Source organism: Crinia signifera, chromosome 3 (assembly GCF_055691185.1).
Source record: "Crinia signifera chromosome 3, ASM5569118v1, whole genome shotgun sequence".
In the NCBI taxonomy this organism is placed as follows: domain Eukaryota; kingdom Metazoa; phylum Chordata; class Amphibia; order Anura; family Myobatrachidae; genus Crinia; species Crinia signifera.
This window is the reverse complement of record NC_139219.1, coordinates 78,944,869-78,970,147: the sequence shown is the minus strand read 5'-3', so window position 1 is coordinate 78,970,147 and position 25,279 is coordinate 78,944,869. Positions and strand designations below refer to the sequence as shown.

The 25,279-nt window shown below is 42.9% G+C and overlaps 1 protein-coding gene across 2 annotated transcripts in view; it reads left to right on the top strand.

Annotated features, from left to right (window-relative positions):
* Positions 1–25,279, top strand: part of CRIM1 (cysteine rich transmembrane BMP regulator 1) — a 640,446-nt gene that overhangs the window by 417,792 nt on the left and 197,375 nt on the right. The gene's annotated exons all lie outside the window — the stretch shown is intronic.

Sequence of the window (25,279 nt, the reverse complement as noted above, 5' to 3'; positions counted from 1 at the left end):
TCATCCAGAACCCCAGCACAACCAATACACTGACTGTAACAGGAGCATGTATGCCTGACATTAAATACTCAATACTGCATGCTTTATATCAAACAGTAGGTAATGCTCAAAATATAAAGGATTGATAATTTCATTAATATTAATTTTGAAACTAGAATACCGATATACAGATAGAGCCATCCGCATCTAGCCCTTTAATAAGATTAAGTGAGCCATAGGTGTCGGACTTAATCCCCTGCTAATCCCCTACTGTATAGTTCTATGTATTATATTACAGCTGAGAACAATAGATGATAATAAGCCTTGGCGAGTCATGGCTCACAATGGCTCTCCAGAGAAGACTAGTTGAAGAAGACTCCATCTGTATACACACATCTCTCTCTAGAATAGAATATTTTTTAAAAAGGCAACTTTTTTAATTGTATATAAACAGGGAATTTTCATAAGCAAAGGCTTTTATGTTGTTCAATATTCTCATTATGTGCTAATTTATTATAACATACTGTATCAAGTTTTGAATGAATCGGCTGCTAATCTCCAATCAAAAGGACCTTGGGGAACAAAGTGTCTAGTAAATACTACTGCAATAATGCTAATGTACTTTCATTGTACTTGTGATCAGGTATAAATGGTGGTCAGGGCCGACGGGCCCTAGGGTGTTCGGTGCCTGCAAACTTTAAACTTGTGCTCTCTCTTCCATACGTTATTCAAGACACCACACATCAGACAGAGACATGTGGCACATAAAGGTCTGTGGTCACACAATAGAACCCCCTAATTCAAATTACTACACACAGTAGCACAACATTATGCTGCATCTGATTCATATAACACCACACAGTAGTGTCCTTATTCACATTAATACACACATTAGAGCCCATTTTTCATGTTACTGCATCTGATTCATATAACACCACACAGTAGTGTCCTTATTCACATTAATACACACATTAGAGCCCATTATTCATGTTACTTCAGACATTCCCTGTACCCCTTGTACAGTAGTGACTGTTACACATAATGCCCACAGTAGTGACTCTTACACATAATGCCCACAGTAGTGACTGTTACAAATAATGCTCACAGTAGTGACTGGTACACATAATGCCCACAGTAGTGACTCTTACACATAATGCTCACAGTAGTGACTCTTACACGAAATGCCCACAGTAGTGACTCTTACACATAATGCCCACAGTAGTGACTCTTACACATAATGTCTACAGTAGTGACTCTTACACATAATGCCCACAGTAGTGACTGTTACAAATAATGCTCACAGTAGTGACTGTTACAAATAATGCTCACAGTAGTGACTGGTACACATAATGCCTACAGTAGTGACTGTTACACATAATGCCCACAGTAGTGACTCTTACACATAGTGCCTACAGTAGTGACTGTTACACATAATGCTCACAGTAGTGACTCTTGCACATAATGCCCACAGTAGTGACTCTTACACATAATGCCCACAATAGTGACTCTTACACATAATGCCCACAGTAGTGACTCTTACACATAATGCCCACAGTAGTGACTCTTACACATAATGTCTACAGTAGTGACTCTTAAACATAATGCCCACAGTAGTGACTGTTACAAATAATGCTGACAGTAGTGACTGGTACACATAATGCCTACAGTAGTGACTGTTACACATAATGCTCACAGTAGTGACTCTTACACATAATGCCCACAGTAGTGACTCTTACACATAATGCCCACAGTAGTGACTCTTACACATAATGCCCACAGTAGTGACTCTTACACATAATGCCCACAGTAGTGACTCTTACACATATTGCCCACAGTAGTGACTCTTATACTTAATGAGCCTCATCTACACTAAAATCACCTGGTGAGGCAGTAAAGGAGGGATGGGTTAATGAGGGAGCATGGCAGGCAGAGCTGGCTCATGAACTGTACTAATGAGGGGAAGATGACAGACTGGATGGAGCACGCGGGATGCTGAAGGGGGGTGCCGTCTGGGTGGGAGAAAGGGAGAGGCTGGCACCTGGCCCTTATACCTAAACACCCACTCTAACTTAGCCATGGCATCAGCAGCTAATGCTCTCCATTTCCAAAGACTTCTGTAGTTCCGCCATGCTTAGTCTGTGTGTGCATCATTGTGTTCCCTCCTAATTAGTGTATGCATTAGTTTGTCCCTCTCATTTCCTAGTTTATCTGTGCATATGTAGGAGGAGGAAGAGACCCCTTCTCGTCAGTATATGCATTAGTGTACCCTCTGGCCGCCATGCTCCTGTCTCTGGCACTGACTGACCAGTGACAGGTAACACTTTTTCTCCAACCTCTTCTTGGTAAGGACTGAAGTACCATTGAGTGGCCGCAGGCATACTGTAATGGCAGCAGCTCCGCGGTTCTGCAGCTATTGGAAGCCACATCTGGGAATACAATAGGCTTTCCTCAGGCAGATCCCAGGGCTTCTAATGTGCTGTCACTGCTGCTCTGCCTGGGCAGTGCCCTGTCCCACAGCTGGCACTGCTGGCTGTAATGCAGTTTAACAGATGCATGCTGCAGCAAGAACGTCAGAACAGGAAGATCATCTCTTCTGACTGATTCCAACCTGCTTTGCGTCCCTTTGTTGAGCGGGAAGCATCGGTCTTGATGATGGGAGTTGGGTTATTTTATGGATCAAGGGAAACACTTCAAATATCTTGTTGCAAGTTTCAAGTGAACACTGATTGTTAACCCCTTCCTGACAGAGCCAGTTTTTGCGTTCCTGACAGAGCCATTTTTTTCAAATCTGACATGTTTCACTTAAGTGGGGATAACTTTTTTTTGCTTTTACTTATCCCAGTGATTTTGAGACTGTTTTCTCGTGACACATTGTACTTCAAGTTAGTGGTAAATTTGGGTCGATACAGTCTGTGTTTTTTTGTGAAAAATACCAAAATGTCGTGAAAAAATGGAAAATTTTGCAATTTGCAAAATGTCACATTTTCTGCTTGTGAGACAAATAAACATACCACTCAAAATAGTTAATAACTAACAAAGACCATATGTCTACTTTATGTTGCAATCATTATTTCAACCTCCTTTTCATTTTTTTGGACACTAGGAGGCTTCAAATATGAATAGCAAATTCTCAAATTTTCAAGAAAATTTCAAACACTGATTTTTTTAGGGACCAGTTCAGTTCTGATGTGACTTTGAGGGACTTGTATGTGAGACACCCCCATAAATGATGCCATTTCAAAAACTGCACCCCTCACAGTATTCAAAACAGCATTTTGGAAGTTTGTTAACCCTTTAGGTGTTTCACAGGAATTAAAACAAAGTGTAGGTGAAATTTCAAAATTTCTTTTTTTTTGCAGAGTTTCAATTTTAATACATTTTTCTAAGGAACACAGTAGATTTTACTAGAGAAATGTGACTAAAAATTGATTCCCCCAATTCTTTTGTTTTCATAAATATCCTATATGTGGCCCTAGTGTGCACGTTGACCAAACCACAGGCTTCATAATAGAAGGAGCACCTACTTGATTTTGGAGCCTCCTTTTTATGAGATTTTTTTTTAGGCACCATGTAGGTTTCTAGGCACCATAAGTGCTAAAAGTTAGGAACCTCCCCCACAAGTCACCCCATTTTGCAAACTACACCCTTCAGGGAATTCATTTAGGGGTATAGTGTACATTTCAAACCCCCAGGGGTTTCACCAATTTTGATACAACTGGGCTGTGAAAATGAAAAAATTTAATTTTTCATTTTCACAGCTCAGTTGTATCAAAATTGGTGAAACCCCTGGGGGTTTGAAATGTACACTATACCCCCTGATGAATTCCCTGAAGGGTGTAGTTTGCAAAATGGGGTCACTTGTGGGGGGGTTCCACTGTATGGGTGCTTCAGGGGTCATTCAACCAGAATCTGTGCTGCAAAATCCAAAAATCACTCCTTCCCTTCTGAGTCCTGCCATGCACCCAACTGGTATTTTTTGGTCACATGTGAGGCATTGCCATACTCGGGAGAAATTGGGGCACAGATTTTGGGGTGCTTTGTCTCCTTCATTCCTTGTGAAAATGAAACATTTTGAGCCAGATCTGCATTTTTGTGTAAAAAAATGTAATTTTTTACACAAAAATGCAGTTCTGGCTCAAATTTTTTTTTTTTTGCAAGGAATGAAGGAGACAAAGCACCCCAAAATCTGTGCCCCAATTTCTCCCCAGTACGGCAATGCCTCATATGTGACCCAAAAATACCATTTGGGTGCATGGCAGGACTCAGAAGGGAAGGAGTGATTTTTGGTGGTGGAATGAATGGTGGGTGCTATGTCGCATTAGCAAGACCCCCGAAGCACCAATACAGTGGAACCCCCCCACATGTGACCCCATTTTGGTCACCAGCTTTGGGAGGGGGGCTGGCGCTGCGGCTGGTGGGGGGTTGGGAGGGGTGCTGGCGCTGCGGCAGCCGGGTGGGTGGGAGGGAGGGAGGGGGGCTGCCGGGTGGGAGGGGGGGGGGCTGGCGATCGGTGGTGATCGGTGCTGTACTTAACAGCACCGGTCACCACCGATCACTGTGTTACCGAGCGGCTTAGCCGCCGGTAACACAGAAAACGCTGCAATTGGCTGTTCACATTTGAACAGCCAATCGCAGCGATCGCCGCGAGGGGGGATGTCTGCTGTCAGGGACAGCAGACATCTCCAAACTGTCACCGCGTCTATAGACACGGTGACAGTTTATAAAACCATGACGTATATATACGTCTTCGGTCGGGAAGTACCTCCCGACCATGACGTATATATACGTCATATGTCGGGAATATCTGTCTGGAAGCATATATATATATATATATATACATACATATACATATATATATATACACATATATATATACACATATATATATGTGTATATATATATATACATATATATGTGTATATATATATATATACACATACACACACACATATATATATATATATATATTTATATATATATATATATTTCATTACAACCCATTTTATTATTTGCTGCTGCTGCTGCAGCTTGCGGGGGGGCGGGGTGGGAGGGGGGAAGCGCTGCGTGCGCTGAGGCTGTTGTTGCTGGGGGAGCCGGGTGAGCCTGCTGCCGGGTGAGTGCCGGGTGGGTGGGAGGGGGGTGCTGCCGCTCGGTGGTGATCGGTGCTGCACCGATCACCACCGTTTTCTGTGTTACCGAGCGGCTTAGCCGCCGGTAACACAGGAAACGCTGTGATTGGCTGTTCAGATTTGAACAGCCAATCACAGCGATTGCCGACCGGGGGGGGCACCCCTGCCCCCCCTGGGCGGCGAGGGGGGATGTCTGCTGTCAGGGACAGCAGACATCTCTTAACTGTCACCGCGTCTATAGACGCAGTGACAGTTAGAAGCCATGACGTACATGTACGTCAAATGTCGGGAAGTACTTCCCGACCATGACGTACATGTACGTCAAATGTCGGGAAGGGGTTAACCATAGTTTTAAATGGGAAAAATTATTAAAATAGTCGATATCATAAATTAATAAAAATGGATTGCTCCTCGCCTCTATGGGGGAATTCAAGTGTATTGTTTGTCGACAGCCACTAAATGGTGCCTGTTGGAGCATTTCAAGTGTTTCTCCATTCGAGTGCGCACAGCCGTCCACGCTGACATTAATGTTATGTTGTTCTGTCGTTTTGACAGGCTGATAACTAGTAATACTATAATTATGTTGCTTAACATATTAGAAGAAGCCGAGGGTCAGTGAAGAATTTAACATCAATATCTTTAGAGAACCTTAGTCCATAGACCCGTGCCTGCAAATACTGTAGTATAAGTACTTACACAAAACAATTATTACTTTCCACGCTTCTCTAAACAAGTGATTGACAGCTTGGCAAGGGGAAAGCACCTCTCCTTAACCATAAGTGATAAATGGTTTTTGCACGGTGTGAAATTACTGGCTGCCCTTTGATCTTGTGTTAGATATTTTTTTTAGGCCCGCTGGCTAAGTATAAAAGTCCAACCATGCAGCTAAAATATATGGGTTTTAGTTAATCAATAGAAAATACAATTTAGGTTGTTACATATACAGAACAGATATATTGCTTTTATATTAATTATGACATGGTGATGGAACCCAGTTCTTCTTCCAATCCGTTTGAACCTGTCATTTATCTCATACAGCTTACAGAATGCAAGCAAACCTCTGATGGAGTGTTCTGAACGAGTGCTCATTTGTACAAATAGCATAGTAAAGGAGTCGATCTTTATTTGCACATGCTTCGGTGACACATTTTATAGTGACTGCTCTGTATACAAAATTGCATAATTGACTTTCATAAGTAGAACGACAGTAGATGTGGTGCATCCTTTGATTTCCACAGGAACGTGGCACAGTTTCCAAGGACTTTGAAGAGGGTATATTGAGGTAAATTAGAAGCACAGTAAATTGCCATGCTTATTTTATTCACTGTTGTACAATAATTACAAGGCTCTGATTAGTCAGGCAAATGAACATAAGTAGCTGATTGAAATCAGCAGTCAATAGATGCAAATTAGCAACATTGGAAGAGCAAAGCAAAACAAAACACAGGATTATGTGGAAGAACATTGTTAGCGATATCTGAGGAATCTCCCTGTGGTTACATACCAAGGCAGTACTGCCTTTCCACACCATAGGCTGCTTCCCTCCAGCTGTTCTGATGTCGGGCTGCGAGACGCAGTTTCGCCTGTTCCCTGTCAGTCTGCCTGCATCAATGCGATCATGTCACCTATTTAATATTTATTTCTCATTTTAATATACTGTGGTGTAAAGTATTACCAAGATACATTATACATAAAGGGAAGCAATGCTTTCATAATATTCTGCTGGAGCCGCGATGCTCACAGAGACTAATGATTCCTGGTTTATATTCCAGAGGTCTTTGCTTGCAGAAATGTTAAAATTTGACAAGTTGCTGCATGTTGTATTTTGCACTCTATCTGATGGTCTTTGGGTCACATTTTTGAAGTAAATGGTTAGGTATCAAGAGTGGAAAACATTATAAAAGATGCTGACACATGTATGAGGCGGGATTAAAAAGTAATGCCTCCATGGCTATAAGTTTTTTATTTGTGAACACCTTTGAACACTGTTTTTTGCACATGATAACTCAGTTTATCCTCTATATAATGCACTATTCACTTTTCAGCATAGTCCCAATCCCTTTCCGCGCATGTGTGCCAATGCTTGACGCGTCGGGCAAACCCATCGGAGAAGACAGCTGCTGGTTGTTGTCGACACAGGATCAAACAGCAGCTTTCACCTCGTTGTCAGAGTTAAAGAATTGACCCTTCAGGTGCTCTTTCATCTTTGGGAACGATTGAACGTTGCAGGGTGCAAGATCGGTGCTGTACGACAGGTGCAACTGCAGATGCTGCAACCCTCTTCTCAAAGAAAAAAGTGTTCAAATGCATTCACAAATGAAAAACCTATAGCCATGGAGGCATTGCTTTTCACTCCAGCCTCATATATAGGGCAGATTAAGATTTGTGGGACCCAATGATGCAAATACTCATCTAAGGTGGGCACCCATCTATATCCACTGTGACAGCTGCCAAAGGGACAGGAGCTGGTGCATCTGGGAGTGTAACAATTTCTGGGGTGTTTGGGGGCTCCAATGGGGAAGGGAAGGGGATATTTGTGATACTTAAGGAGGTCATGGTAATGAGTTGTGTGTCTGCTTAGGGTACTATTTGAAATGTGGAGGTTTGTGGTTTGTCACAGCAGCTTAAGTCTGGGGACCACTAGACTGCCAGGCAAATTGAAACCAGTTGCATACACACAGGTGTAGTGATTGTATTTATCCCGCCTTGTTTGATGTTAGTACCGCCTACATTTCATTGTGGGCCGCCCATGGGAGGCCACTTTTAGAAATGTTTCTAGGGCCACTTTTAATTCCTAATCTGCCTCTATCTTAATGGAAAAAAATCCTTAATAAACATTATTTTTTAGGGCCACACTTTACTATATATTTACTATATAGTATGTGCAAAGCCCAGGACCTAACGGCTTCGGACAGGGTGTGAGCAGGGGGTGGTAGCAGGGGAACGGCCAGCGTTTTTATGGGGATGCCCCATACAGATGTGGTGATGCCTGCATGGGGCAGGTGGCTGACATTACATGACATCAGCGCCCGCCCCCCCTTTTTTGCCACCTCCGCCTAGGATAAAAGTAAGTATACAGTAGATGGCCGCATGCGAGAGGATGTGTTCGAGTAGCGAAGGGATGTATTCGGCGGGGAGGCAGGCAACACTTAACCTGTTCTCTGGGCTGTGAGTATAAGCAACCTGTTCTCTGGGCTGTGAGTATAAGCAGCCTATCAAACAGGTCCGAATCAGGTCCTTAGTTATCTGAGTACTATGGGTGAAATTTAATAGGATGAGAGATTCTGAAAGTGAGAGATTTGGTAAGAAATCTCCAGTTTTTAAAAGCCGGAATCATTTACACGGCAAAATCAAACTGGTATTGCAGTGTACATGATTGCCGCTTTAAAACCACCTGGAGATTTCTTAGCAAATCTCCCACTTTCTGAATCTCTAATCCTATTAAATTTCCCCCTTATTATTTTTATACATTACTTCTTGAATTTGGAAAAAAAAAATTGCATATATTTACTTGACTGTAATATAAGAGATATCCATGCTGAATGGGGCCTGCAGTGCAATTTTACTTTCAGTTTAATGGCTTCTGGAGAGCTGCAGAGCATTAATCTAACATGCTTAAAATGACAATACATTATGCTAAAATAGCAATGTTTTTAAACTCTAGACTTTCTCAAATGTTAGTGAGAGATATGAGAGATATCAAGTGTTAGAAGAGTCATTTAACAGTGATTGAAGATGGTACATGTTGCTGAGAGCTATTTATATATTTGACTCAGACTGTATGACGGCTCTAAGATACATCACGCTGTCTGCTGGAATGTGTTTCCTCTCAGTGTACCAAGCGAGGATAATATATTGAGCCCGTAGCACCCATTTACCTTAGATCACCTCGAGATGACCACTGTCATATCACTGCAGACTTGAGAACTATATACGTAGACTGAGCTGCATTGCATTTTAAGTCATTTGAGCTGTTTTGTGGCAAGCTGGCAACAATATTACTTATATCTGGTGTTCCAGCTGGAACATTTGCTAGAATGTTACGGCACTCAGCAGCATGTGCAGTGCGTAGTTCAGTCTGTTTTATGCTTCTCCAATAAATCCAAACCTTCAAGATTTCTATTCTAAATCTAAATCCAGTCTGAAACACTTGAGGGTAGTTTTGCAAAACACAACGATGAGTTAGAACCAAAACACGAGACTATGTGAACATCTACAGCAGTCATGCCCAAACTATGGCACTCCAGCTGTTATGAAACTACAAGTCCCATCATACCTTGCCACAATTTTGCTATTAGGGAATGCTGAAACTATGGTAAGGCATGCTGGGATGTGTAGTTCCACAACAGCTGGAGGGCCACAGTTTGGACATGCCTGATCTACAGTGATTACAAGCATTGTGTAGCAAGGGGCCAGTCCACGATGATGTGAATTGGTGCAAAACATGTCCTCAGCTGGTAGGTGGCCTCCGAGAGACTTGCCCACTCTTCCAAGTGTCTAGTGTCACTACTCGAGATTAGTGAGTCTCCCAAACTATCTGGACGAGCAGGCAAGTATGATGCTATGTGCTGTGAATAACGGGATTGATGGCAGGAAGTGCCAAACCCTCAATTTTGTAGATTCATCCCCTTCCTCATCTAAGGACTTGTCCCTACCCTATTCCCTGGCACTAGGTGCATCGTAATTCAAACGCACTTCCGGTTCTCTACTGCGAACAGGATGCAGAAGAAATGATAACATGACAATGCTTCCCTATATAGTAGTAAGCATGTAGGTGATTGCACTGCACCAATATTTTGTTAGTGGGAGGAGCCATCAGCACTATCATATGCACTTACACTTATCCTATGATAAAGTGTTCATTCTAGCACCCTGCACCTTTCGAGACCCATGTAGTTCCTACCTGGGGTGTCGCTCTCTGCTGTGGTGCTTCAAGCACACACTGGTCTTTCTTTCAATGCTGAGGTATAGTCTAGAGTGTGCTAGAAGCACCACAGCAAAGAGTGATATTACAGGTAGTAAAGAGGAGCTACATGGATTTTGAAAGGAGCAGGGTGCTAGAATGAACACTGATGATAAGAGCAGAAGGTTTGGTCTCCAATTGATAAAGCCACCCGGTGTGCGGAAAAACACGTCTTTTAAGGATCCCACATGTGTAGCACCAATTCAAGGAGCTGCCTTACGCATTGGTGCCTTCCAGCGAGATCGGCACATAGCGGTGAGTTCCCCGCCAGCAGGAACAATAGCCGGCGCCCGGCGTAAGGGCCATGGCAATTGTGCTTGCAGCCGCTTTGCACAGTACGGCAGCACTCTGCCTCCAGCCGCCTGCAGCCTGTAGCCGCTTTGTACAACACGGCAGCACTTTACCTCTAGCCGCCCGACGGACCAACTCTTGGGCGGCCTCTGGCTACATCTGCTCCTCAGCAACTATAGCAGACCCTCACTATGGTATATTACTGCTAGTGGGTTCATGTGGGGAATCAGCAATTTCAGCTATTCAGGAACCTCAAATACATCTAGCTGTTTCAAGAACTGACAGCAAGGAGGACCCTGTGGATACTCATATATACATCTATATACCTCTTGGCCACCAACCTGCCTGAAAGGGGACTACTCACCCACAATACATTAAGTGAGCAGCAGCTGATTGCTATAAACTACCAGGGCCCTTGGACTCCAACCTATGGAGTAAAAGTGCCATTCTGTGGAACTGCACCTTAAAATTAGACCAACGGGTCTGCAGTAACCCTAGGGTCTTATTAATTCTTCGAGATTGATTGTTTTATAAGTAGCATATTTCACCATTTATTAATTGTTGTTTTGTGTAAGTTATTTGGGTTATTAAATATTATTGCTTTTTAATTGTACCGATTGATTATTTATATACTTAGCGCCCAAACTATATATTTTTTTTCATTGGTCTCCAATATGTATACAAACAGCAAATAATAATGCTTACAGATTAGATATGTCAGGTTCGGTTCTTTGGAATAACAAATCCACCTGAATTTTGTGGAACCGAACCAAATCTGGTCTGGCTCTCCCAACGAGATCTGATTAGAATTTTAAATGCAACTTTCGTATTTTGGATTGCAAATATTGCATGATTTTATTTTATAGATTTTTTTTGTCAATGATTATCATTTTTTTTAAATAGCTTTTTATTAAAGCACTGCAATGCAATAAACATTTACAATTGTTTGTATAATACAATAAAATAACTTGATGGTAAAGCATCGATCACAATGAAGTATGAATATTATATATTGACAATTTGTTTTGCCTGTTGTCATTGTTCTCTATAAATATACACTTACAATAAAATAAAGTTAAATAAAGTACTTTTAATCTAATTTAACCAAACCACAATCAGAAACACTTGAGTTTGGTTTTGCCAAAACAAAAACACGATAATGACACGAAACAAAACCACAAAATAAAACCTGTGGGACCATTTACATCTCTAGGACAGATATGTCAACATTCACCGTGCATCTTTACACTATGCGGTGCGAGATGCTGGGCCTGTCTGAGATGCTCCGACACGGATAGCGCAGCGTTTGTTTTCACAGAATATTGTGTGTCAGTTGCATTGTAGCATGCAAATCTGCTCAGTATGCAAGACTGAAAAAGTTGTGACACTTGTGGTAAAGGAATTGGTATAGCCTACAGTATGTACAAAGTAGCAGATTCAGCATCACCGATAGTGGTTAGAGGAATAGCCTTAATATTTAGTATTTATCTTCTTGCAGTTGGTTGATAAAAGAAGGACACTTGCTGCAGCTATATCACAAGGACTAGAGCAGGGGTAGCCAACTCCAGTCCTCGAGAGCTACCAACAGTTCACGTTTTCCAGCTCACCTCACAGGTACACAGGTGCACTCATTACTGACTGACACATTTGAAAAGATCCACAGGTGGAGCTAATTATTCTGTGGAAAACGTTAACTGTTGGAAGCTCTCGAGGACTGGAGTTGGCTACCCCTGGACTAGAGCAAAAGTGGCTGAGGACAGATCTGTGATTCTGGCTACATGTCCACTGAACACCCCACTGGAACAGCTCCCCTATAAATGCCCAGTTCATATCAATTAATACTCATTCAGCTGGCACAAATGGTATATCAGAATCAGACCCTAAGAGTGTGACTGTTACTGTGGCATAATAGCCTAGCACTGGCATGGAGGGCAGCTGCAGACTGCATCTTCTTCATATCCGAGGCCAAAGCTCCATTCAGGTGCCCCAGTGTTGAAGGCTCCATATAGCCAATGTTGCATGTATGTATTGGAGGATTACAGAATGTAATAATAGTTGATTGTGGCAGTCTTCTATTTAAAATAACCCTCCTACATCAGTCTACCAGTTCCCCATACTGACATATTGTGTAACAGCACGGTACTGGAATGCACTCAAGCTTTGTCTTTATTCAGAAAAGGTGAAACAACATGACGTGTGGGGGCGTGGCCCTTCCCTTACTGCTGGGGAACCGTCATGTCGCTTCTTCTTCTCTGAATACAAATACAAGTCCTAAGGGAGTTTTATTGAAGACAGAGCTTGAATGCTTTCCTTGATCCTGTTGATGCAATTGATGACTGATGTGGGAGGAGAGCGTGTCTTGGATTTATGCCAGGTACAAAATGAATGTTCTCATATTTCAGTCTGCATATTGTACATGCTTTTTAATATATAAATTAATTTCATGCCAGTTTGAAAGCTGTGCATTCCCTTTTCCCTACTAGGAGTGTTTTTTTTGGCAAATCATTAGCATAAAGCACTCATCCTGGACATCCGGAATGGAAGTGCCAAGGGCAAATTGTGTGTGTGCATGTGTGTGTGGGGGGTTCCTCCTGTCAAGGCTTTATTCCAATAATAAATGGGCAGTATGGATGGTGTAATGGTTAACATTATTACATCACAGCGCTGAGGTCATGGGTTCGATTCCCACCATGGCCCATACTGTGCAGAGTTTGTATATTCTCCCTGCACTTGCGTGGGTTTCCTCCGGGTATTCCGGTTTCCTACCACAATCTAAACATATACTGGTAGGTTAACTGGCTCCCAACAAATTAACCCTAGAATGTCTGTGTGTATGTACATGTGGTAGGGAATATAGATTGTAAGCTCCACTGGGGCAGGGACTGATGGTAATGTTCATATATTCTCTGAGCGGCTGAATATGTATGCGCTATATAAGAAACCGTTAATAATAAATACATAATAATAATAATAATAAACCACTTTTTCCTGTTCCAAGCCTTTGCTGTTGTCATACTGAAAGAAAGACCGGGGGCACACGATATATAAAAAGGCTATAGGGAATGGGTGCCCCGGAATCAGCAGACAAGGCTATAGGGAATGGGTGCCCCGGAATCAGCAGACGCTGGTTGTAGTATTTGCTGCAGAGTAGCCTCTTCATTCACCAGCTCCAAGATTTTTAGCATTTCACCAAACATAACTGATCTACAGAAGATTCAAGTAAAGATTTAATTGAATGGTTCCTTTGATCAAATATGTTCTGAAGTTAAAGCAAGTTTATGGCATAATGTTCCTTTACACAAGAAGACCACCTTGTTCAATACAATAAAATGAAGCCAGACAGGGTGTAACGTCGCTTTAATTGGAGTGTAATATCAGTCTTTACTTGTATTAAATGTAATTGTACTCCTTCCTCTATGCACAGGGAGTTTGTTGATTGAGTGGCAGAAAAACTGATGGGAGAATAATGAGTATGCAGCCTTGACGACATAGAAAGAATAGCTAAATATCAGAAGAGAGAGAGCGATGGGGATATAAAAATCTATAGGATTTTCCTTTACATCAGATGCCCTTTCATATAGCTGATGTGATTTATTGAAAATATGGAAAATGATGACGTTCTTCTCAAGGTCACTGCTAAACCTTTTTATCCGCAAGTCAGGATGGCACCGGCTTATTGCTACTGATACTACATACTGTACTGTCACCGGCACAGAAATCATGTCGTTGGCTTTGTAGTGATTCATCAAGGTCCTTACGGCTCTTTGTATTTTGTTGCAGTATGAGAATCTCTATTTGTCATCACCAGTCCAAGAATGTGGGTGCAGTTTACACTATAGAAGGGCATAAAAATGTTGGTGGTATTCTCAGTAAGAAGAGATGTATTAAACCTTGGAGAGAGATAATAAACAATATACTGTATATTTATTTATTACCAGTTATTTATATAGCGCACACATATTCCGCAGCGCTTTACAGAGAATATTTGAACATTCACATCAGTCCCTGCCCCAGTGGAGCTTACAATCTATATTCCCTACCACATGTACATAAACACAGACATTCTAGGGTTAATTTGTTGGGAGACAATTCACCTACCATTATATTTTTGGAATGTAGTAGGAAACCGGAGTACCCGGAGTGTGAGTGTGTGTAATGCTGGGGGTGGAGGGGAGTGCAGGGCATATGGATCTCGCTGTGGGTCAGATGATGGGTGGCATTGTGATGAGAAGATGGGGGTACAGATGTTGTGACAGGGTAAGGCCGCCTACCTGCAGCCGCAGTCCAGTTATCACCGAGCCGGATGATCATAGACGGTGAAGAGGAGGAGCGAGCAGGGGGAGGGGGCAGGGAGAGGGGGGATAATAAATGAGAGGAGGCGGGGACTGGAGACTCAGGCAGCGTCAGTCATGGAGGACAATGGCCATGGATCACCACCAAGCAATACTATACTGGGAGCAGGGCATGGTGGGCAGTGTGCATAGGGCGCACCATAGTTATTGCACAGTTGTTTCTCCAGTTGGCATGATGGTGGCATTTGGAGAGTGATGAACAACCAACCAATCAGCTCCTACATGTTAATTTTCAAACACAGCCTGTGACATAACAGGTAGGAGCCGATTGGCTGGTGGCTTTTCACTCTTCACTTTTCATGCTTAGTACATCTGGCCCAGAATCCCAACACATTCCGGATACAAGTACGTTAGTGTTAGGCGATAAGTAGAGGGTTATGGTTAGGCGGAGAGGGTGGGGGCTTTTAAGGTAAGGCTGCAAGGAAAGGGTAGGTATGGTTATGGTGAAAATGTTTACTGGGATGTTTCAGGATTTTGGCTGTTGGGAATCCACTGTCCGTATTATTCTTACGTACAGTAGGAGGCATGGAAACATTACACTATAACTTAGTGCTTCCAAATAACTGGCCTTTCCCCAGGGCCCATTAACGCCCTTTAAGTCCCTTTCAATGTAAGTTGCCCCTGTCATATGGCATGAAGGGATGTCTGATGTCAGTAATGGAATATGCAAAAAGTCATGATGCATTGGATACCTAAATAAGGACAGCTGAGAGTATAAAATGTGTATTTATTGGTACAGCACCTTGTAATACAAGTGTTTATATTGCAGCGACATTAATTAGAATTACGTGCAGCATGTCAGATTTAGTGCTTTGAAGTGCTTGCTGCATTTTGTAATTTTTATCTGAAAGTGTGTAGCAGAGCAGCTATAACGTACCGCAACGTGATATTCTCCAAAGACGTGATAATTTAATAGCGATACAGGACACAGATAAATATTTATGAATGCCAAAGCAGACATTATTTTGTTCCATTTTCTAAAAAGGTTTTTGTGACAAGATCAGTAGTCACTCGCATTAGCATGAACTAGTAGGATTGTGTGTAGAGAACCAGCATTTTCGTGTCTAGTAAACGATGCAGCTGTGATGTATCTTTGTAATATTTATTCTAATATGCGGTATATATATCTATAGATATGCGTGTGTATAAAATAGATAATAATCATTTAAATCACTTTTGCAATGTAATCAAAATGTTCTAAATATTGTTCAAAGTATACTGAATTTTTTTTTCCTTATAGAATGCAAAATTCTGTCATTCTTAAGAAGAAATATCGATCTTATTCCATATTCTACTACACTGTCAGCTCTAGTCACTGAAAATCTGGCCTACTTTTTTAGGTCAAGCACCAGGCTGCATTTCTAGTGCTCCTAGAGAAAGGAAGGAGGAGGTACAGTAGGGGAATGCTGGGAATTATCTTTTCATTGTCTTTGTGGTGAATCTAACTAATTACATCATTTAACAAATAAGACCAAGTATAATCAGAGAAAGTATGTGACACAGAAAGATACAGGTAAACCATGTTTTGGCTAATGTCCTCCACGATGGTAGAACCCATGCTGTAGCACTTTTGAAGGGACACTTTTTTTTTACAGTAAACCTCTTTTTGAGCATCCTTTCAATGTTATATAAAGATATATATACAGATTCAAAGGGGTAAATGTACTAAGATGGGAATTCTATTTCAGATGGGATTTTGCTATGGGAAACCAATCAGAATCTACTTATCTTTTTAAGCACCTTCTAGAACATAATAGATAGAATCTTATTGGTTATCCATAGCAACATCAGAACTGAAATAGGACTCATAGCTTAGAAAATTTACCTCAAAGTATACTGATGTCCTGTATTGCTATAACATAAATAAGACATACAGTAAGTAATAAGGCTAACTTGATCAGTATTTTAGGCGAAAAATGGTTAAATATGGAAATAGATGAAAGGGTGGCCCCAACATTTTAAATAGATGCACTGCTAACATTCCATTTCCTTTGGCAATCCCTGTACCCGACTGAGGCAATACATGCTTTGCGCAAAATTTTGTCCGTCACATTCCTACCACATTTGCTCATCTGTGGCCCATTAGGGACTAATTCTAAGCAGGGTGGAATAGGAGCGGTGACTGTGTAAGACCATAGCCTGTATGGTAACTTTCTGCCCTCCTCCCCAGCATGCACAGCAGAAGCTGCAGTTGGAATGTGGAGTTGGTGGTGTAGAAGGCATGTTTTGGTGTGTGAATAATGAAAAAAGATGTTGCCATTCTAAGCATGAAGAGAAGCAGATGCAATGAAAGAACAGATGCTCATGCATTTTGCTCACTTTCCAGAAAATTGGGGGTGGGAAAACCGAGCCTACTTTATATACGAGAATATCCAGCCTGGATAATGCTGCATTATATAGTAGCGAATGATGTTCAGATGGAACCTCGCAGCTAAAAAAAAGGGTCGATTCTGTAAGGCCTGCTAAGCAGCGGTCATTCGCTGCTTAGCGAGACCTGAAACGGCACCCGGCCAAAATCCCCTCTGTCCCATTCGAGGGGACGCACGTGAACACATCCCCTTGCATGCAGCCGAAGGGGAGAGAAACCATTCGCCGGTCGCCGACCATCAAAGGATTTCTCTCCCCTTCGGAAATTAGTCTAAACTGATTTTTATTCCCTTTAGTGTCCACCAAAGAGGGCTGCGCATTGACGTCCTTTGAAGACAGCCGCCCTCGTCCAGCAGGCATCGGCCCGCCCACGTTCCCAGGTGAATGTCCAACTTTTACATAGGGGCTCCCATAAAATGCAGGGCATTCCCCTGGTCCGACCCGATGTCTGCCCCTCCCACTCCCTCTGGAGTGAATGGCTTTGGGGTCTGCACATGCAAATAAACGCATGCTCATGTGCAAACCCCCCACCATCGGCAGGGCCGCCGAGAGGCAGGGGGGGCGGGTACATTTTACCTGGGCCCGGGCCTGTCAGGGGGGCCCGGGCCAGGCAACAGTCACACTTAAATTTTTTTTTTATAGCAGCGCTGTAGCAGCGTGGGCTGGAGCACCCGCGCGGGGGGGGGGGGGGGAAGAGGGGTTGCGGCTGGCCGGTGAGAGCGGGTCAGCAGCGGCAGGCTGTGTCACTTTCATTAACTGTGTGTGGAGTGCTGCAGACAGTGACAGAGGCCCCATCCAATGCTGAGTGCGGAGCGTCTGCAGAGAAACTCCGTCTCCGTGTGTCTGCACTGCAGACTGCACTAGCTGCTTTCACAACATGTGAGAGGGGAAGGTCAGGTGCACGAAGCGCGGCATGTGACAGGGGAGGCTGGAGCTGGAGGAGCTCCTGAATCTGTCTAAGTCGAGTCCTGCCCTGTAAGTGCATTCTTTTTTCTGCCCTGCCTGTCTTAACTCTCTCTCTCTCTCTCTCTCTCTCTCTCTCTCTCTCTCTCTCTCTCTCTCTCTCTCTCTCTCGTTTCTTCAGACAGTACATATTAGTAGGAATCGCTATCCATCTCAGAACAACTCATATTTCTACTGTATTTCTTATTCCTACTGTTTGGACTGTGAGCCTGACTATATCTTACTAATCACAGTAAAGTATACTTGCAAAAAGCTTGAAAGTCATTTAGTATTGGTAATAACTATACACATAGCTGGGGTGCAGTTAACTTATAATGTTGACAGTTACCATGTTGACTCCACCATGTCGTCAGTTATGATGTCAACTTGTTTTGAAATGTCGACAGTCCTCTGCAGATCATCGCCATGTGAAATGTTGATATTCTGCATGGATTGGAGGATTAGGCTTTGGCAGTTCAGGGTTAGTGTAAAGGTGCCCATACACTTGTCCAATTTGGGCGGATTTCACCCAATTCCGATGGATTGGGCTGAGAAATTAGCCCAAATAGGATGTGTATTGTGTCTCCCTTGAGTCTGATGCACGGTCCTGTGCGCATCAGGTCTGAACCCATCCGACCTCCAACACGGCCTCCTCCTAGCAGCAGGGAGCAGGGTCGCATGTGGTACGTTGTGAAAGGACTGCATGCAATGTATCCCATGCGATTCTGCTGCGTGGGAAGGTCTTGGGTGGCTCAGGGTGGTCAGATTGGTTATACACTGCTGTAATACATCGCAGTTAGTGTATGGGCAACTTAAGGCTTCAGGAGAGGAGGGTTAGGTATTGGGGCGACGGTTAGGCAGTTCTGTATTTATAATGAGTTCAGTGTGTGTGGTCCAGGGGGGCCCACACCACACACACAAGCTGCGCCATTTCTTTAATACTCCAGTGAAGGGTGTGCCAGATGACTGACCGACATACGGTTTTTCAGCAGACATTACTCCAACATCAGAATTGCCACTGTTAAAACCCCAACAGACGGGCAGCGGCTATTCTCCTTTGTGGGGGTCCATGACCTCATAGAGAGAGAATAAAATAGGTGGCGAGTGTAGTGAGCCACTGTGCCCGCAGCGAGCCCGCAAGGGGCTTCATTGTGCTCGCCCCGCTGTCTGAGTCCCAGCAGTTGGGATTCTGATGCCAGGCTAATGACTGTTGGAATCCTGACTGTCGGTGTGCTATACCGTGAAGGCAGCAGCAGTGATGCACAAATTGTGCCAAACCATCTCTCTCTCTCTCTCTCTCTCTCTCTCTCTCTCTCTCTCTCTCTCTCTCTCTCTCTCTCTCTCTCTCTCTCTCCCCCTCTCTCCCCCTCTCTCTCTCCCCCTCTCTCTCTCTCTCTCTCTCCCCCTCTCTCTCTCTCTCTCTCTCCCCCTCTCTCCCCCTCTCTCTCTCTCTCTCTCCATCTCCATCTCCATCATTGGATCATCAATATATAGATATATATATAGATATATATCTATATATATATATATATATATATATATATATAGATATATATATATATCTATATATACACACAGTGTATATATAGATATATATCTATATATAGATATATATAGATATATATTGATAATCCAATGAAGGAAGCACACAAGGAATTATGCAAAAATGACTGTATTAGCACCTAGCACTTGCAGGGTCTCCCCCGTCCTCAGGGCGATACAGCATAAATACTGTATACACTCAAAAAGACATTCACTTTCCCATATAAATACCCCCACTGTGGTCTCCGCTGGGCGCCCGGGTCCATCCTACTAAAAGTACTTGGCACCCTACTTCCCGTATCACGCACAGTAGGAAGTCAGGGCACACTCGCATTCATTCCACTGCTCCCTCTCCACGTTCCACTGGCTGGCAGTACCCAGCTCATGACAGGCGGATCCACGGCACCCAGCTGTAACAGAAGAGGCGATTTTAGACCCCAGTGAATGAGTGCCGTGGATCCGCTTTTATGATGTAGCTTGGTTTCTGCCGGCCTGTGGAACGCGGAGGGGGATCAGTGGAATGCACGTGAGTGTGTCCTTACTTCCTATTGGAAGTACGGTGCAAAGCACTTCCGGTAGGTCGGACCCGGGAGCCCGGCGGGGATGGAGAGATGGGACTACAGTGGGGGTATTTATAGTGGTAGGTGAATATCTTTTTGTGTGTATATTTATGCTGTATCACCCTGAGGACAAGAGAGACCCTGAAAGGCGCTAGGCACTAATACAGTAATTTCTGCATAATTCCTTGTCTGCCTCCTTCATTGGATTACCTGTACAGACTTCTGGAGTACACCAGTATATGATATAAAACAAAGGCAAAGGCCTTTTGTATAGTAAGAAGGATCTGTATATATATACAAATATAAAATATTTTCATCCAAAGACAGCAGCAAAGACATATATATATATATATATATATATATATATGTGTTCTCTAAAGCACCTTGATAAAGGAGCCTTGTGGCTTTGAAACTGTTGGTGGACAAAACTGCCTGCTGCCTTCATTCTGAGTGCTGCCGCATCCCCTTAAGATATATATATATCTATCTATCTATATATATATATATATATATCTTAGAACCCAGCTGCTGGGAGGCAGGAACATGCCGTGGTCACAACCCCCCCCCCCCCCCATGGGGGCCCCTGGAAGTTCATGTACCGGGGCCCAGGATTTCTCTTGGCAGCCCTGACCATCGGAACAGGGCCAAATTGGCCTTGTTCAGAATGGTATTGAATCAGGCCCTAAATCTCCCAGGTCATTTATACATTGTCTTGATAAAATCTGGGTGAGACAGACAGGCATCACAACATCTACTGAAGCGCACCTAGGAGCATTGCATTATTAATTGTCCCCACTGTCTATACTAGGCTTGTATTGAAGCAAGATATATGTATAGCGGGAAGTGATTGAGCTGTCATTTTTGAAATGATATTTATAGAAGCGTTTGTGACAAATCGCACAAAAGCTTAATTGCTGCTGTACAAACAGCGCTCAGTATTACTCAATATGCAGGAACCAGTGACAACAGAAATGTTTGACTTGCACAAGCCAAGGTAGTATTTATACCCCGAGGAGTGAAATTAATCCTGTGGTACAAATGTCACGCCAGCATTTATTAGATTATCATTTGCAAAATGTGGGAATTAAAGGTAATGATGCCAATTTAATATGCTAATTCCAGTTTGCTCCTTTTCCAAGACCAACTCCATCACCTTTAAATACAGCATTACTGGACCAATTTACTAAATAGCACCTTTGGCGATGAAAGGGCCAACATGGTAACAGCATAGTGCTGCTTTAATCCGTCTTCTAGAGCAGCAGATCACAACCTTTTTTCTCTCCCATACCCCTGGATTAGGCTTTTTATTTATGAGTACCCTCTAACCTCAGTCTGACATATCCACAGTACATACGAGTGTCCTTATGCACGACCTTATAGAAAGGGTTAAATGGTGCTGCGCTCACCCTCTATGTGTGCAGGTGGTGTCATGTACTATGATGAAAAAGGTTAATACTCAGTGTTGCTTGCAATCGTGGAAATTTATTTATATACAGGTGCAGAATACAAGCAGGTAAAAAAGGGTGGCCTGTGTGTAAAAACACACCGGATGGGGGTATGGGGGCTGAGGTGTCACACTATCCCAGTGGATCAGCTCTCACTAACTGTGTCTGCTGACCGCTGGTTATGTGACAGGGATTGGAGGTGGGTATGGGATGATGGGCTGGCTGGCTGGCTGTCTGTGAGTGGGCAACAAAGCACAGATGCCTGGGGATGGGAAGCAAGTCTCTTTGAATAAAAAAGTTAGTTCCGAGGGGTCAGAGTGAATGCGTGATGTCACCGGGGGCTGGCGTCCCTAACCCGACCAGTGGTGCACAGCGCATTTACCCGATACCCTGATGGTCAGTCTGTGTAGGTGTCCCTCGCCGCTCTGTACTGGTGTCTTCACCGGCGCCCACGCTGCTGGCAGGTCTGTCGGCAGTAGTTCCACACTGCTGCACCTTGTGCCGCCATCACTTCAGGGTTTGGCTGGGGAGCGTCGGCCCGGAGTGCCAGGGTGGTGGAAGCTGTGTGCGCTCAACTTCCCGGCTGGGTTGGGAGGAGACTTATGCTGTAATGGTGGGTGAACGATGTCCAACGCGTTTCAGCCGCCAATCGGCCTTTTTCAAGGATGCTGATGTTCAGTTAGTGTTCGGTCTATAAGGGGGACTTAGTCCCTCCCCTAATGCAATGATTGGTTGTAAGCTATGTCACTCATGTTATCCATGTTTTCTACAGGTGATTGTGCTTACTGTGGGCAGGAGGTGGATAAGGGGGAGTTGCATTAGTATAATACCCCAGGTTGGGAACCACTGTTCTAGAGACTCCTTTTTAAAATGTCAATAGCAGAAGATATTCAGTGAAAAAAAAACATTATATACATTTTTTTATGAATTATTACAAATTATATACATATGTTATACTTTTTTCTTTAATCCCCACTGAAGTTGTTTAATTGCACATGTGTGAAGTGGCCAACTGGGTCATACACGTAGATATCTATGGAGACATGACCAGCGAAACAGTAAGTTAAACCTTCCAGTTCATTTTGCCACACAGCGATACTCCACTGGTATATTTTCTATATAAATTGCGGCAATAGGAGGCTCATATCAGCGAGAACCATCCTTATAGCATATTTGCAATAGATAGGACGATATGTAAGGTACAGTAAATGATCTGTAGTAAGAGAAAACATTTACATTTGAATTGAAATCCAGTTAATGCTGACTATTATGTTGCAAGTCTATTGACACTCGAACCATTTTTTTACTCCTTAAAATATATTTTCCTATATGATACTATATTCTTTCCGCTTATCACAGTCATGATAGGCAGATAAACGAAGGAATAAATAGTGTGACATACCACATCTCAGTGGTACATGCATGACCGCATTTGTGATTCACTGGTCACCTTCAACCCAGTGGTAATATGTTTGCCCATTCATATGGATGAGTGCATTTGGACTTCTTTGTTATGCCCCATTGATTGATATATTTTCAGATTTGCTTCACTTGTTTTGCACACCTATTAGTGTTTGCCTATGCTGTTCCTCGCAAATCATGAAGCATTTTCACAAATCCAAGAAGTGGTATTGGTGTGCCCTATTTCTAGCCCTTGTGTTTTGTTAAAGTGTACAGATGGTCTATTTTCAACAGCTTTAGTAAATTTAGCCCTTACATTTTTTTTTTTCATGGCACCCCTAGGCCAAAAGCATTCATTTTAGAAATTCAGAAAACAATATTTTATGAAATGAAGAACAATTTGTTTATACAGTGTGTTACCATAAGGTTCAGTAACGTGGTGAGGGTCAGAATGCGCTTCTGATGGAAACCACAAAAACTAGTTTTGACCATTATTTATTTATTATTATTTATTAACAGTTTCTTATATAGCGCACACATATTCCGCAGCGCTTTACAGAGAATATTTGAACATTCACATCAGTCCCTGCCCCAGTGGAGCTTACAATCTATATTCCCTACCACATGTACACGCACACACAGACATTCTAGGGTTAATTTGTTGGGAGCCAAATAACCTTCCAGTATATTTTTGGATTGTGGGAGGAAACCGGTGTACCCGAAGGAAACCCACGCAAGTATGGGGAGAATATACAAACTCCGCACAGTTAGGGCCATGGTGGGAATCGAACCCATGACCTCAGTGCTGTGAGGCAGTAATGCTAACCATTACACCATCCGTACTGCCCGTACTGACTATCACATTAGTCTTGGACCACCAACGCAGGATATCCTTGCAAGAGCAATGACACCAGTTTGGGGAATAAAAAGGGGGAAAGACTGTATCTAGTGCATTATCTTAGCAGCTGTTCTTAAGGGGTGTTATAGACCCTCTGAAAAGTGTAAACCAAATAGAGAATGAACAGCGCTGGGTTTCACTGAGTAAATGTATGCCAGTATTCCATGTAATATTTAATGTTTAGAGTAAACACATATTCATAAATAAAACATAGTGCACACTTAAAAAAAATATATAAAATTATAAGTAAAAAGAGCGCTCAATGGAGTAATGGCTCACTGTGCAAAGAAAAGTGCTCTCCCTCTTGTTTGGCTGGTGGATGGTTGGCTCAGTACTCAGTCAATTGTGTAATCAGACTTTCTGTAGCTGGTACTGTATGCTGCAAGATTGAGAAACAATAGAAAACTCAATGGTAAAATGTTCCGGTCTATTGCCCAGCATGGAAGATGGTAGTTGCCCAATTGGTAGAACAAGTCCTTCTGGATTGGTCCGTGTAATAGCAAGTAGTCCTTGCATATACTGAACAACAGAGATGGCAGGAGAAGATGGCTGTGGTGGTAATTATGCTGGTCCAGAACAATTTCAAATGGAAGCTCAACGCGTTTCGGCGTGTGTCCCTGAAAAAGGCACACACCGAAACGTGTCGAGTTCCATTTCACATTGGCCTCGGCACTCCCAATAAAATCATACTACTTTGAGTCATGGTTTTAACATACATTAAGAGACTAATTTCAAAATTCACGGTGTATATAGCCTTAAGTTGGGTACACACTATACAATATAACAGACAATGTTGCAATCTGCATCAATGTGTGTACTGCGGTGTAATGTTTCATTACGTAGCATTGCTGTGTTGCAGCTTTATCAGGTGTGTATGTAGGTTTTGACCATGGGCGTAACTCCCAGAGGCAATGGAGGCGCAAGCGTCCATGCTCCAAACCCTGAAGGGGCGCCTGCATGTATACTGAATAACCTGTGTAGTTCACAGTGGTGTTCAGCTTCCAACAGAGCTCTCCGGCACACCTGCACAGTTAATTTGTTCTATGGCAGGAGCCCTAATAACATCTGCAATAGTGAAATGGATGAGTCCCCCCTGGTACCACTTGACCTGTGCTGCAACAAGCAATGGTGCACCTGCTGCTGCTGGACTGTAAGATTAGGCTGGGGTCACCAAAGTCCAACTTGTATCCAGGCGATTGGGATGAATTTACGCCTCTGGTTTAGACATCTATACCTTATGTTCCCCAAATGGTATTTCTCCGCATACAGTAAGCTGTGTATTTTTAAGTCTGTCCTTGAACATAGATTACATATTTTATTATTATTTTCTTCCTCACATTTTTCAGTTAATGAACTTGGAGGGAAAAAATCAAAGTATGCAAAGTATGAGCGTGGAAAACATGTAGTCAG